Source organism: Pinus tabuliformis, chromosome Q (genome assembly GCF_031772625.1).
Source record: "Pinus tabuliformis cultivar Carrire ecotype Pingquan chromosome Q, CPIR1, whole genome shotgun sequence".
Taxonomy (NCBI): Eukaryota; Viridiplantae; Streptophyta; class Pinopsida; order Pinales; family Pinaceae; genus Pinus; species Pinus tabuliformis.
In genome coordinates this window covers 1,081,472,629-1,081,482,714 of record NC_142296.1, presented here as the reverse complement: position 1 = coordinate 1,081,482,714, position 10,086 = coordinate 1,081,472,629, and positions in this window count along the sequence as shown.

Sequence of the window (10,086 nt, the reverse complement as noted above, 5' to 3'; positions counted from 1 at the left end):
ACGACAGTTTCCTTGTCAGCACGCGGGAAGTCACACATTAACTCCGTAAAGACTAAAGATTTCTTAGACTTAGATTTCTCAAATTCCGAGTCTAACTCCTGCAGGATAACAATCCATTTAGAGTACTTGCCCCCTAGCAATTGCTTGGTCAAAATGTAGATCATAGGGTTGCAATCCGAAATTACTGTAGTTTTACGTAGTAAAATGTAGTGACGAAAACGTTGGATAGCTTGAACAGCTGCCAATGCCAATTTCTCCACATTTGAGTATTTTAGCTCAGTTGGATTTAAAGTTTAACTAAGGTAATATATCACATGTTTAGTTTCGAATTCATCTTCCTGAACTAAGACCATTCCAATGGTGGAATGAGAGGCAGCGAGATACAAGAAGTAATCCTGGTTGTAGTTGGGAGGATGCAATAACGGTGCATGGGTCAACGCGTGTTTAAGTGCATCAAAAGATTTCTGAGCTATCTCATCCCAATAGAAAGGAGTATTCTATTTCAGCAATCGGGTAAAACCCTTTGTAACCTCGGCGTAGTTAGGAATGAATCGTCGTAAAAAGTTTGCTTTCCCTTGCAAACTTTGGAGTTGGCGAAGACTCGAAGGAGGAGGCAATTTTACAATAGCTTCGACCTTCGAGGGATCGACGCGAATGCTGGCTTTCGAAACTACAAACCCTAGTAATCGACCCGTTTCTATACAGAAAACACATTTGTGCGGGTTCAACCGAATCCGATAATGCCTACACCTCATAAAGATTGATCGTAAATGGATGAGGTGATCAGCGTGATGTAATGAATGAGCAGGCAAGTCATCGAGATAGGGTTGCACAATGTGTTTGATGTCATGAAACGCATAAGACATGGCCCTTTGAAAAGTTTCTCTGGCATTCTTAAGCCCGAAAGGTAACTTGCAATAAGCAAATGTCCCCCATGAACAAATGAAAGCCGTTTTTGGTTGATCGACAGGTAGAATATTGATTTGATTGTATCCGGAAAAACCATATATGAAGGAGAATATTTCGCTGTCGGCACAATCATCAATGATTTGATCGATATAGGGAGTTGGGTAATTGTCCTTTGGATAGGCTCGATTAATGTCCCTATAATCGATGCATATTCTTATTGTTCCCTGCTTTTTGTTAACCGGAACAATATTCGATACCCAATCCGTTAACGGGATCGGATAAATGAAACCTACTTTGAGTAATTTTTCAACTTCTACTTTAACTGCAACAGCTTTTCTTGGGTGAATCTGATGCAAACGTTGCCGGACGGGTTTAGCGTCCGGGTAAGTCTTGATCTCATGAACAACAATCGCGGGATCAATTCCTGGCATTTCCTCATAGGACCAGGCAAACACGTCACATAATTATTGAAATAGGGCCTTATATATTTGAATTTCATCATCTGTACACGAGGCACCTATATGAATGTTCTCAACAATTCCAGGCTTAACCGAAATGTCAATAGGAATAGTTCGAGAGATGTTTCCCAAATTTAACTCTGAATTAGGATGTTTCATGGGATTCTGAGGTTCCTTGACATATTCAGTTGTAAAAATTGATGAGAAATCATTTTCAAAACGATCATTCTCGGGTAAAAACGAAGATCTGTGATGGAGATCTTCCCATGGTAAATCATCTACACATAGGATTTCACGAATTTTCTCATCAAAGTGAACAAGTTCAAAAAACGTGATTAAATCCGAGCTTGATGTGAAAATTGATTCCTCATGGACCACATTCATGAAGTCATTTTCGGTTGAAAATGGGTCGGTAAACGATTGCACGACCTCATACGCAATTTCATATGGACTCAAAGGCATGACATCACCAAATGAGTCTATCTCAGATTCAGAAGGAATGATCCAAGGATCATCATAAACAATGGTGTTTGATGTAATCATATGAATAGTTGCAAATGAAGACGATGTGTTGATCGAAGGTAAAGGAAAAGTTCCCAGTAAACCGACATCTTTAACTAGTCCTACTCCAACATCCTTGTATGGGATAGTCGTTTTACCGACATGCTGAATACTCTCAGAAGAGGCTGGGTTGGATGAAAAGTAAGCCAACTGGTCTATTGTTACGATATTTCCATTATGAGGAAACTTTATAACCCGAAAGACCGATGAAACGACCGCTGTCATAGCGTAAGACCAACTTCGACCCAAGAGAAGGTTGTAATCTAGAGGGGCATCAACCACCTCCACATCTAGTCTAACGGTTTTTCCTTCAACCCCTATAGGCAAATCCTGTAGAATGCCAAAAGGATGAAACCCACGGCCATCAAAGGCCTTTAGAATCGTCGGGGATTGATTTAGCGAAGGAGAACGAAGTGATCTCCAACACTGTATCGACATAATACACGTTGAGGCTCCCTCATCAATTATAGTCCGATGAATAGGCCTATTTTTGACTATCACTGGAATATAGAAAGCCATTTGATGAGGCAAACGCGATGTACTATTTTCTAGATCGAAAATTATTAGGTTTGAGTCCTGAACGTCAACAGCTCTTATAGCCGAAAAAAGTAATTTACGTTGTGCTGGACATGATTGCAGCACTTCCAAAGCCGACATTGCTGAGGGTGAAACAGCTAAATCCTCAACAATGTTATAGTTCTGAGCCGCTCTCGCATGTGGATTGAAGGCTGACTTTCGAAGTATACCCTTGGCGGGTGGTTTGATTACCAAGTTTGGATTAGGTTTCTCGATCTGTAGTGGATTGGAACCGGGAGCTGAGGTTGATGGATTAGACTGAGAAGATTCTGCTTCTTTACCATCAAAAGGACTTTTACTACCATAATCTTGCGATCGAGTCGCAATCCGAACATGGGACATCATAAGTATGGGTTCTTCATTGGCACTTGAGGAAGAACCTATCATCTTACTGTCTTGAGCCGGAAAAGGATCCTTCAAAATAGCAGGAGTTTGGGAACCTTTGACAATTTTCGCAACCTCTGCACGATGAGGGCAGTCTCTTGTAAAATGTTCATCGTCACAAAGTAGACAAGGATAACGAGGTTTGCGCTTTTCATCATTGGATTTCGATTTTTCAGGTTTCTCCTTTGAATTTTTGTCCGTTTTATTCTTCTTCTTTCCTTTCTTCTTCTCACCGGATTTTGATTTGGCTGTAGATGACTCTACAACGTGAATATCGGCGGAAATCTCTGCAGAAGAATCTCCTGTTGGGGAATCAGGTAAGGTTATGATAGGAGAAGAATTCTTGGAAGATTTCTTCTTACTTTTAGTGTTAACCGTACCAATCATACCATCGGTGGCATGAGATCCCGAAGGAGCTGTAGCGATTTGATTTTGCTTGGGAAGATCGGGGATTTTCTCGTGTAACGTACTTGACTGAGTATAGACCAAGTCAAGGTACTGTGCTTGAGCAATTACTTGCTCCTCAGTAACAACTCCGGCTTTAGCTACATCTTCAGTGATCTTTGGCAACAAAGATTTTACAAACCACTCGGCCAAGATCTGATTCGGAATAAACACCTTCACTAAATGCCGTCAACGTCTCCACTCATGAATATGATCTGAAATGTAAGTGGATGTCGATTGTTTTAACGAAGTTAACAATTCCGTGCCATTGTCATATCGGACTGGCAACTGAAAATGAGTTAAAAATGAGGTAGCTAACTGACTAAAATTATAAAAAATGCCTTGCGGTAACTCAACGTACCACTTGGCTGCGAGACCAATTAGAGTGTGCTGGAAAAGTCTAAGATGGATTGAATCATCTAAAATGGAGTTAGATGCACACCAGAGGTGGTAAGTCATCACATGGTTCGACGGGTCCTCTCCTGATTTACCTTCGAACTTAGGAATGTCACTAGGCAACTTATTGGGCATTGGCGGCCAAAACAGAAGATAATTAATGGGATCGTTCATTAGGCGCGACAAGTCAGGTAAGTCCAAAGTTGCGATAAACGGTAACTGACGATTAGGGTCCCTAAAACTCTGGGTCATGAGACAAGCCCCAGGAGGAGGATATCCAGGATAACTAGGAATAGGAATTGCGTTTGGGATATTGTATCCTCCCGGAAAACTAGGATTAACCGGACCGTACTGGGGTTGTTGAGTTTGTTGATAAGTGTACCCAGGGTACGGTTGATACTGATATACTGGCTGCTGCACAGCAGGACTGAATTGGTACTGTCCCTGGTATGGTTGATAAGTAAATTGTGGTTGACTTGCGACAACCGTACTTGAACCAGGTTGTCCTATAGGCATCTGAACCGAAGTTTGAATCGTAGATCCAGATAGTGGTAAAGATGTCTGAGGAGTAGATACATGAACAGTAGAAACCGGAGCTGTCGATACTCCAGAAGTAGGTGGGGTAGATTGAACAAATGTTACGGCAGTTGTAGCAGTCGTTTGAGGTGGAGTACGAGGTGTAATAGGCCCAGGCTAAGAAACTACTGAAGGTACAAAAGTTTGAATGTTAGACTGGACAGGTTGTTGGGGTGTACCAGAAACTAAGGATTGTCCAGTTTGAGATGACAACTGTACATTTGGCTGCAACACCTGTTGAGTTTGCGATGGATCCCACACTATATTCATTCCGGGGTACTGACCCATAACAGGTTGAGAATATTAAGGACCATAACCGGGTTGAGGGTAGGATTGATAATTTAAAGGTACGTTTCCCGTTCCTTGAACATACGTTTGACCGGAGGGTGGTTGGAAACGTTGGTTCGAGTACTGACCTTGGGGTTGATACCCTTGAGGCACGTACTAATACTGGGTTGACCTTGAGGTATAAATTGATACTGGGGTTGACCTTGGGGTACATATTGAGTCTAGGGTTGACCTTGAGGAATGTACTATCCCGTAGGTATGTACTGTCCTTGAGGTTGCCCCCCAGATGCAAATTGGGTACCTTGAGGTTTCCCCCCAAGCGATAATTGAGGTTGCCCCCCAGGCGGTAACTGGCCACCTTGAGGTTGAGGATTGGGAATAGAACCTAACATCATGAGAATGTCTTCTACGCTCAACGGCTTAGTACCATTGCTTCCAGTTAATAACCCTTGCTCAATGGGTTGAGGAGATGCTCCCGAAAAAGTACCAGAAAGTGACTGATACCCAGAGGGAACAGAAGGACCACTGTAAAAAAAGGATTCGGGTGATTGAGTAAACATGGATGACTGCCTTGACATATTTAACGGAGGATAATAACCTCTAGGTGTTGGGTGATAAGGAACGCGAGGTGGTGAAAATCTTAACCCTGGGTTTTCTAAGAAATTAGTCAAAGAAAGATACCAAGTACTACTCCTAGGTGAACTATAAAAAATTGATTCACGCTCCCTTAGTTCAATAACAGGTTGATTTTTAGGGATAGGGATGCCTACTTCTTCTTCCGGAGTAGCAAGTTCTTCAATAGCAATAATTCCAGAAGGAAGATCTTGGGTGATTACTATTTCTACCCTAGGTGAACCAGGACTACTAGAAGCTGGAGAAGCAAACCCCGATGTCGAAGTAGCAGCAAATTCACTTTTAGGCTCAAATATTTCAGGTTCCTCACCTATATCACTAGTAGATGGAAAGCTACCAGTAACTTTGGAAATAGACACTGACTGTGGATTATAATCTGCTACTAACGCTTGAAAATCAGGATGTACTATCAAAGAAGACTCTCCTTCTTCAGGTGACCCAACTCTACTGTCTCTAGGAGTTACGAGGACTTTCAAGCCTTCAAGCTGGCTCGGTGAAAACTCAGGAGGTTGGCCCCGAAGTCTACGGGACTTCCTCGGTAATTCAGCCACGGTTAAAAACTTTTAACTACTTCACACGCAAACAAAGTAAAATCTCAATGAAAACCACCTAAAGCCTCTAAAGAACCAAACAAATTTGAATCACACGCCTAAAGAATCTAGGAGATCAAACACACACAAACAGTAACTTTCCGTACTGAAAACACTAATTGGTGATGAAATCCAATGTCGCAGAGTTCAATATAGAAATGGCTGTTGGAACAGTTACCCCGACAACCTGCTTAATGAATAGACTGGCACAAGTTCTTCCACTTAACCGTCTCGAGTGAAGAGAACCCCCCAGAAAATCCAAGTGAGTCTAGCCAACGTCTGCTCCAGGTACAGTGGGATCTTCCCACCACTGTCACCTCAGGAAGAATCCTAAAGAATATGGCCACTAAGGTTACCAACTGAAATAAATATACCTGGGGGAACAGTCTACGATCCGATACGCACGCAAGGGCAGAGTAAAAAGCTCAATCCCCTTGAAGGCTCCTTGACATAATCCAAGGTTTACCAACAAGTGACCCCAGGTTCCTCGACAATGGTTAATTCGAGGTTTACCGTTTTTAATACGTGAATATCTGGTGTTGTTCCCAATAAGGAAGGATTGATTCCCACACTGGTTCGGACACGATCTCGTGCTTCTCCTTTAAGAGGAGCTTTCTCAGAGCATAAATGCAACAATTGGATTTCTTCCCTATCACAAGATACAACTACTTGTTTGTTTTTACTGTCTTGGAGAGTTAATTACTCTCTACTCCAAGACACTAGACTAAGCTAAGTTGCTGTATCAGAGCCCTAGAAATAAAAATGTTACTAGATGAATTTTACTTTAAGCGTTTATTTTATTGGTTTTTGTTTAAGTCAAAAGGTGCGGAGATGAAACTCGTGGTATGAAGACTCGACTCAAAATCACTAAAAATGCACCTAAGATGATTTAAACAATCTTATTCTCTTCGATGAACTTCTAAGTAAGAAAGATTTTGAGAATGAAAATACTTTGTAAACACAAATCTTTCTTAATCAAACAAATTAAAAGAATAGCTTTTGCCTTTTCCATTGCACTCAAAACGAGACAACTAGTTATTTCACAAAAAATTCCTTTTTTCGTTTCAAAGCACTCAACCACTACAAAAAACAAACTTTTTTCAAAAGAGATTTTTTATATTTTTTATAAAACACTCAAAACTATGGAAATGACTAACTTTGAGATCTATAAATTATAAAAACCTATTTGAAGTCAAAGCCTACAAGATGTCTTTTTTAAGGATGTTTTACTTAGCTAGATGTAAGCTAAGGACCAATTTATGCAGAATCACAAATCAGTCAAGAACAACCAATTTTGTTTTCTTTTTGAAGATGAAAATCCAAACTTTTAAACACAAGCTTTTCGAAGTTTTGTAAAGAGAAAACTCGAAGCGAATTCCTCAACAAGAGGAGATTTCATAAATGGTCAGACTCATAAGAAGGCTAGTAGACACCAAGGTGATCTGAAGTCCCTACAGCTTCTAAGCTCAGAGCCACTACACAACCAAAATGAAAAACAAGCCCAACAAGCAAAATTCCTAGGAATTTCACCTAAAACCCTAACACTAATGAAATCAACCTAAGGAAAGCTTCTGACAAGTTATATGCAGGTCTGGGCAGTGGATAACAATTTCTAAACAAAAACTAAGCTAACTAACAGAGGAAATCTTAGGTTTTTCAAAATTTTGACAGGGTCCGTAGGCCCACAGTTAACACAGGTGCGGTCCCGCTCTGTGCTAAAAGCAAAGGTGTGGATAGGTACGTGTCAAAAGGCTAGGGTGCGGTCCTCTCCCAAAGCTATGAAAAACGAAAAATAACCCTGGATCTACAAACTCTACCCAATTTTACACGCAACAAGCCAAAAATAGAAACAAAAACACAGTTTCTCAGGTCAAAGTAAAAACAAGGAAAACAATCAAGTCCCCAGTGGAGTCGCCATTTTGTCACACGGAATAAGTCGATCTTGCAGACAAGATAGACCTTCCTAGAATCTAAAGAAGACCTAATGACAAGCAAACCAACCAGACACTATCTTTCTCTAAATACGCTTTTATAAACAAAGGCAAACAAGTGTTTTTAGGGCCTACCTTAGGTCCAACGCAAGTTTGTGGATGCCCTCGCTCCTTCGATCCAAATGAGCTCCTTTGTCGCGAATCTGCAAACACAAACAAGGTAAACAAATTAAATATCACATGAAAATCCAATATCATAAAACATATTTAACATGAAAGTCAAGGAGTCCATGAAACAAATAACATGAGATACTTGTTGAGAAAAATGAGTTTGATTGTATTAATTCAAAAGAAGAAGAACTTTACAACCTGTGCCTTGACGCTGTACAAGCTCCTCCCAGGGTCCAGCAAGAAGTCTCCTCTAATTTGACAAGTTTCACTCTCTTCCCTATGAAGCCAAAAAGGTATGTGATCTCTTCTCCTAAGCTTAACTAGGAAGTGTTAATTTCACCAGGATTTACCCTAAAAAATGTTCAGCTTCTAACCTCCCCAGCAACCAGCCCAATGCCTGAATTTATAGTGCAATGGAGGGAGGTTACTAGGTCCTCCTTCAAAGGGATAAAGCCCTCCTTCAAAGGGATAGCTCCTCTCATCAAGGGATTAGCTCCTTCTCTTTTGGGATGCATGAACCACCTAAGAGCGGCAAATCCACTTCAAAATTCCTTCTAGAATCATCTAGAATTAACCCAAAGTGAGTTTTTTAAGATAAAACTTGCGCCTTTTGACTTTCACAGGGGTCTGCACCCACACCCTTAGGGACAGAGAGGGCAGGTCCGCAGTTTTTGTAAACAGAAGGTGCGGGACCGCAGGTGACAGTGAGAGAAAGTGCAGAACTAGAGTTTCATCGATTTTTAATGTCTTTCTCTCATTTTCAAAGCTTGACTTGAAGAGCTGAGGTCTGAGACTTGCTTAGGAGGACAGTACAAGTGATGATAGTCCCATACTGACTGCAAATAATCATGGTGACGATATTTTTGTGTAACACTAGCTAATGGGAAAGCTAGGGATATTGAAGGATACCAAGCTAAATTTTAAAAAATGGAAGGGTCTTTCCTCATCCCTCACATACATATGCTCTTTAATTTGGTAGTGAAGAAAGGCTTCCCTAAACCTTGGACATAGAACCTTAATGTACCTATCTTTAAAAGGAGGGATAAAAGCATTCCCTCTAATTAGAGGACCATTATAATTAGCCACATTTTAGGCAAGTTGCATGGACTTATTTTGGAAAACAAGATTAGCCATGGTAAAAGGGTTAAAGGTAAATATGTGTTTAGGAGACATCAATCAACTGTGGACCATCTTATTACTCTTAGGGTCATTGTAGAGGAATAACACACTAATAAAATTGATCCCTTGTATTGTTTTTTGACCTTAGAAAAGATTTTGACATCATTTCTAGGAAAAGCTATGGAGAAGGCTACAAGAGATAATGGTTCCTCTCAAGTTGAGGGTTGATGTGACTAGGTTGCATGGTTATTTCCAAGATTTAGACCAACAAGTGTTGATTGAAAGAAATTAAATACAATATCAAAGTCAAGTAAGGGTGTCCCTTATCCCCTACCCCTTTTGACATATACATTGATAAAATATAAGAGTGTTTCGAATATGTAGGTTGTGATGGTCCCACACATATTGGGATGGTCATAACTCTTCTCCTTTATTACGATAATATTGTTCTTCTGACAAAGATCCATTACAATATTGACAAGAAAATAAGAATCCTCCAAGATTTCTAATCCAGGATGGGTATTACTATCAATACCAATAAGGCTAATGTCATGATAGTTAAATCCAAAAATATCACCTATGATAATAACTACTTAGATAAATTTCTTCATACAAATATTTAGGAATCAACATCCATCATCATCTCAATTGCAATTATAGCATTGAGAAAAGGATAAATGGAGGATGGAAAGATTACTATGGGCTTGAAAGTAATTGTAAGTCGACAAATATTTGGATTTGGAATTAAAAAACACTCCTCTTTGAGACTCTCATCACCCCTATTATTTTATATGGATGTGAGGTTTTGGGTTGCAATATATCTAGAGAGTCATGGAGGAAGATTGAGTAGTTCCAAAGAAAATTTATAACCTACAACCTCAAGATTAAAGTAAATACTCCCTACCCTTTCCTCCTAATTGAATATAGCCCTTCCACCATTGAAAGCATGGCTAAGACTAGGTATCTCATGTATAAGAAGAATTTATTCAACATTGAAGCCAAGAGGTTTCCTAAATTTGCTTCTAACTCTAGCCAAAACCCTCACCTTTG